The sequence below is a fragment of the Rhinoderma darwinii genome (assembly GCF_050947455.1).
Source record: "Rhinoderma darwinii isolate aRhiDar2 chromosome 4 unlocalized genomic scaffold, aRhiDar2.hap1 SUPER_4_unloc_11, whole genome shotgun sequence".
Lineage (NCBI taxonomy): Eukaryota > Metazoa > Chordata > Amphibia > Anura > Rhinodermatidae > Rhinoderma > Rhinoderma darwinii.
This window is the reverse complement of record NW_027461755.1, coordinates 183,101-189,100: the sequence shown is the minus strand read 5'-3', so window position 1 is coordinate 189,100 and position 6,000 is coordinate 183,101. Positions and strand designations below refer to the sequence as shown.

At 45.8% G+C, this 6,000-nt stretch overlaps 2 non-coding genes across 2 annotated transcripts; both read right to left on the bottom strand.

Annotated features, from left to right (window-relative positions):
• Positions 1–1,195: 1,195 nt before the first annotated feature.
• TRNAA-AGC (transfer RNA alanine (anticodon AGC)) lies at positions 1,196–1,268 on the bottom strand. Its single transcript has one exon. It is a non-coding gene; the product is annotated as a tRNA-Ala (tRNA).
• Positions 1,269–2,952: 1,684 nt separating this feature from the next.
• Positions 2,953–3,025, bottom strand: TRNAA-AGC (transfer RNA alanine (anticodon AGC)). The gene has a single exon. It is a non-coding gene; the product is annotated as a tRNA-Ala (tRNA).
• Between the last annotated feature and the right edge of the window lie 2,975 nt (positions 3,026–6,000).

Sequence of the window (6,000 nt, the reverse complement as noted above, 5' to 3'; positions counted from 1 at the left end):
GGGATAATGGCCAAATTGTAACAGGGGGCGTGAGTAAAAGAGAGCACTTAGCAGAGGATGGTTTCGATCCATCGACCTCTGGGTTATGGGCCCAGCACGCTTCCGCTGCGCCACTCTGCTGCCATACCTCCAAAAGAGAGGGGTAGCCTATTACCCGCTGACTGTTGTTAAGACGCTAATGTGGAGGCCATCTCTGTGTTGCAATTGTCCATTTGTTGGCGGCTGTAGTTCCACGCAGTTGTTATGTTTTATCATTCTCTTCTTTTTATTGTGTTGATCAGAAGGTCCTCTAAGAAACATACTCCATTTACCATGTTGTGGCTTTTTTACGACTTTAATCAAAGTGGGGGAGCGTGGTTGTCTCTGTGGCGCAATTGGTTAGCTCGTTCGGCTGTTAACCGGAAGGTTGGTGGTTCAAGCCCACCCAGGGACGGCAGTGTCCTCTTTTTGTTTCAGTTGCATGTTACAGAAAATCCTCTGGTGCCTCTCAACTTAAAGTTTCGGCCAGAAGAGGAGGGCACCGGTTGTAAGACCATTTCAACATGTACAGTGTGAAAAATTTTGAGAAGACAAAAAAATCCCAGTGATTTGGATGACATAGTTGCAATGTAGAAAGAATGGTCCAGAGCCTTTGGCCCTCTTTGGTTGTGGGCCTAAATGTCTTTCCATGCGCCACTCTGTTTCAAAGAAGATGACACATGACATGAGAAACTGGGAGGTTCAAGCAAAGCTTGAAGGTTGGGAAAACTTTTTTTTGTCTGATAACCAAAAGGTTGGTGGTTCAAGTCCACCCAGGGATGATTGTACCCTCTTTTTGTTTCAGTTGCATGTCAGAGTTACAGAAAGTCCTACTGTGGCTCTCAACTGAGAGTTTCGGTCGGATGCCCATTTCAAATACCCAACACAAACAAGAGACCCCTCTGAAAATAGATAGAAGACGAGGGCACCGGGAGAGCATTTGTCGACAGGTTGAAACATCATCTATGAGACTAACAAAAGATCCTTCGAGCCGGAATTGAACCAGCGACCTAAGGATTGCTGATTTTCTACTACAGTCCTCCGCTCTACCAGCTGAGCTATCGAAGGCTTGCCGAGCTGGTTGTCGGGTGCTTCCTAAGCTTGCAAATGAGTTACATGAGTAGGGAAACAGAGGAGAATTGTCCCGCTCTTTGAAAAACTCGGCAAACCAAAACTTTGGAGAATACGGGCATCGATCCCGTTACCTCTCGCATGCTAAGCGAGCGCTCTACCATTTGAGCTAATCCCCCTTCTGGCAGTCCATGTTGGGGTCCATGCTGGTCTCCATGTTGGGGTGCCTGATTCACCACAATTGTGATCATCACATACTTTTCAACCTGTAGCTTTAAGCTTTTTTTTTTTTTTTTTTTTTTAAGTGTGGATGTCTTTCTCCCGTAAAAGCAGAAGGAGCGTGGAGCTTACAGGGTGCCGGGTGGTGTAAAAGTATAGGTGAGTCGTTAGTGTACAGAGTGAAGAATTGTGGGAAGAGAAAAGAAATCAGAATGATTTAAATAAGAAAGTCGCAACGTAGAAAAGATGGTCTAGATCCAATGGCCCATTTGGTTGTGGGCCCAAAAGCCTTTGCCTGTGCCACTTTGTTGCAAAGGCGAAAACATGTGGCATGAGAAACTGGGAGGTTGCGTGTATAAAAAGCATAGTCTGAAGGTCGTGAAAATGAGATGGTCAGGGATCGGGGGTCTCTATTCTATTTTTACGAGAAAAACATGTGATTCCGACCGGGGATAATGGCCAAATTGTAACAGGGGGCGTGAGTAAAAGAGAGCACTTAGCAGAGGATGGTTTCGATCCATCGACCTCTGGGTTATGGGCCCAGCACGCTTCCGCTGCGCCACTCTGCTGCCATACCTCCAAAAGAGAGGGGTAGCCTATTACCCGCTGACTGTTGTTAAGACGCTAATGTGGAGGCCATCTCTGTGTTGCAATTTTCCATTTGTTGGCGGCTGTAGTTCCACGCAGTTGTTATGTTTTATCATTCTCTTCTTTTTATTGTGTTGATCAGAAGGTCCTCTAAGAAACATACTCCATTTACCATGTTGTGGCTTTTTTACGACTTTAATCAAAGTGGGGGAGCGTGGTTGTCTCTGTGGCGCAATTGGTTAGCTCGTTCGGCTGTTAACCGGAAGGTTGGTGGTTCAAGCCCACCCAGGGACGGCAGTGTCCTCTTTTTGTTTCAGTTGCATGTTACAGAAAATCCTCTGGTGCCTCTCAACTTAAAGTTTCGGCCAGAAGAGGAGGGCACCGGTTGTAAGACCATTTCAACATGTACAGTGTGAAAAATTTTGAGAAGACAAAAAAATCCCAGTGATTTGGATGACATAGTTGCAATGTAGAAAGAATGGTCCAGAGCCTTTGGCCCTCTTTGGTTGTGGGCCTAAATGTCTTTCCATGCGCCACTCTGTTTCAAAGAAGATGACACATGACATGAGAAACTGGGAGGTTCAAGCAAAGCTTGAAGGTTGGGAAAACTTTTTTTTGTCTGATAACCAAAAGGTTGGTGGTTCAAGTCCACCCAGGGATGATTGTACCCTCTTTTTGTTTCAGTTGCATGTCAGAGTTACAGAAAGTCCTACTGTGGCTCTCAACTGAGAGTTTCGGTCGGATGCCCATTTCAAATACCCAACACAAACAAGAGACCCCTCTGAAAATAGATAGAAGACGAGGGCACCGGGAGAGCATTTGTCGACAGGTTGAAACATCATCTATGAGACTAACAAAAGATCCTTCGAGCCGGAATTGAACCAGCGACCTAAGGATTGCTGATTTTCTACTACAGTCCTCCGCTCTACCAGCTGAGCTATCGAAGGCTTGCCGAGCTGGTTGTCGGGTGCTTCCTAAGCTTGCAAATGAGTTACATGAGTAGGGAAACAGAGGAGAATTGTCCCGCTCTTTGAAAAACTCGGCAAACCAAAACTTTGGAGAATACGGGCATCGATCCCGTTACCTCTCGCATGCTAAGCGAGCGCTCTACCATTTGAGCTAATCCCCCTTCTGGCAGTCCATGTTGGGGTCCATGCTGGTCTCCATGTTGGGGTGCCTGATTCACCACAATTGTGATCATCACATACTTTTCAACCTGTAGCTTTAAGCTTTTTTTTTTTTTTTTTTTTTTAAGTGTGGATGTCTTTCTCCCGTAAAAGCAGAAGGAGCGTGGAGCTTACAGGGTGCCGGGTGGTGTAAAAGTATAGGTGAGTCGTTAGTGTACAGAGTGAAGAATTGTGGGAAGAGAAAAGAAATCAGAATGATTTAAATAAGAAAGTCGCAACGTAGAAAAGATGGTCTAGATCCAATGGCCCATTTGGTTGTGGGCCCAAAAGCCTTTGCCTGTGCCACTTTGTTGCAAAGGCGAAAACATGTGGCATGAGAAACTGGGAGGTTGCGTGTATAAAAAGCATAGTCTGAAGGTCGTGAAAATGAGATGGTCAGGGATCGGGGGTCTCTATTCTATTTTTACGAGAAAAACATGTGATTCCGACCGGGGATAATGGCCAAATTGTAACAGGGGGCGTGAGTAAAAGAGAGCACTTAGCAGAGGATGGTTTCGATCCATCGACCTCTGGGTTATGGGCCCAGCACGCTTCCGCTGCGCCACTCTGCTGCCATACCTCCAAAAGAGAGGGGTAGCCTATTACCCGCTGACTGTTGTTAAGACGCTAATGTGGAGGCCATCTCTGTGTTGCAATTTTCCATTTGTTGGCGGCTGTAGTTCCACGCAGTTGTTATGTTTTATCATTCTCTTCTTTTTATTGTGTTGATCAGAAGGTCCTCTAAGAAACATACTCCATTTACCATGTTGTGGCTTTTTTACGACTTTAATCAAAGTGGGGGAGCGTGGTTGTCTCTGTGGCGCAATTGGTTAGCTCGTTCGGCTGTTAACCGGAAGGTTGGTGGTTCAAGCCCACCCAGGGACGGCAGTGTCCTCTTTTTGTTTCAGTTGCATGTTACAGAAAATCCTCTGGTGCCTCTCAACTTAAAGTTTCGGCCAGAAGAGGAGGGCACCGGTTGTAAGACCATTTCAACATGTACAGTGTGAAAAATTTTGAGAAGACAAAAAAATCCCAGTGATTTGGATGACATAGTTGCAATGTAGAAAGAATGGTCCAGAGCCTTTGGCCCTCTTTGGTTGTGGGCCTAAATGTCTTTCCATGCGCCACTCTGTTTCAAAGAAGATGACACATGACATGAGAAACTGGGAGGTTCAAGCAAAGCTTGAAGGTTGGGAAAACTTTTTTTTGTCTGATAACCAAAAGGTTGGTGGTTCAAGTCCACCCAGGGATGATTGTACCCTCTTTTTGTTTCAGTTGCATGTCAGAGTTACAGAAAGTCCTACTGTGGCTCTCAACTGAGAGTTTCGGTCGGATGCCCATTTCAAATACCCAACACAAACAAGAGACCCCTCTGAAAATAGATAGAAGACGAGGGCACCGGGAGAGCATTTGTCGACAGGTTGAAACATCATCTATGAGACTAACAAAAGTTCCTTCGAGCCGGAATTGAACCAGCGACCTAAGGATTGCTGATTTTCTACTACAGTCCTCCGCTCTACCAGCTGAGCTATCGAAGGCTTGCCGAGCTGGTTGTCGGGTGCTTCCTAAGCTTGCAAATGAGTTACATGAGTAGGGAAACAGAGGAGAATTGTCCCGCTCTTTGAAAAACTCGGCAAACCAAAACTTTGGAGAATACGGGCGTCGATCCCGTTACCTCTCGCATGCTAAGCGAGCGCTCTACCATTTGAGCTAATCCCCCTTCTGGCAGTCCATGTTGGGGTCCATGCTGGTCTCCATGTTGGGGTGCCTGATTCACCACAATTGTGATCATCACATACTTTTCAACCTGTAGCTTTAAGCTTTTTTTTTTTTTTTTGTTTTTTTTTTAAGTGTGGATGTCTTTCTCCCGTAAAAGCAGAAGGAGCGTGGAGCTTACAGGGTGCCGGGTGGTGTAAAAGTATAGGTGAGTCGTTAGTGTACAGAGTGAAGAATTGTGGGAAGAGAAAAGAAATCAGAATGATTTAAATAAGAAAGTCGCAACGTAGAAAAGATGGTCTAGATCCAATGGCCCATTTGGTTGTGGGCCCAAAAGCCTTTGCCTGTGCCACTTTGTTGCAAAGGCGAAAACATGTGGCATGAGAAACTGGGAGGTTGCGTGTATAAAAAGCATAGTCTGAAGGTCGTGAAAATGAGATGGTCAGGGATCGGGGGTCTCTATTCTATTTTTACGAGAAAAACATGTGATTCCGACCGGGGATAATGGCCAAATTGTAACAGGGGGCGTGAGTAAAAGAGAGCACTTAGCAGAGGATGGTTTCGATCCATCGACCTCTGGGTTATGGGCCCAGCACGCTTCCGCTGCGCCACTCTGCTGCCATACCTCCAAAAGAGAGGGGTAGCCTATTACCCGCTGACTGTTGTTAAGACGCTAATGTGGAGGCCATCTCTGTGTTGCAATTTTCCATTTGTTGGCGGCTGTAGTTCCACGCAGTTGTTATGTTTTATCATTCTCTTCTTTTTATTGTGTTGATCAGAAGGTCCTCTAAGAAACATACTCCATTTACCATGTTGTGGCTTTTTTACGACTTTAATCAAAGTGGGGGAGCGTGGTTGTCTCTGTGGCGCAATTGGTTAGCTCGTTCGGCTGTTAACCGGAAGGTTGGTGGTTCAAGCCCACCCAGGGACGGCAGTGTCCTCTTTTTGTTTCAGTTGCATGTTACAGAAAATCCTCTGGTGCCTCTCAACTTAAAGTTTCGGCCAGAAGAGGAGGGCACCGGTTGTAAGACCATTTCAACATGTACAGTGTGAAAAATTTTGAGAAGACAAAAAAATCCCAGTGATTTGGATGACATAGTTGCAATGTAGAAAGAATGGTCCAGAGCCTTTGGCCCTCTTTGGTTGTGGGCCTAAATGTCTTTCCATGCGCCACTCTGTTTCAAAGAAGATGACACATGACATGAGAAACTGGGAGGTTCAA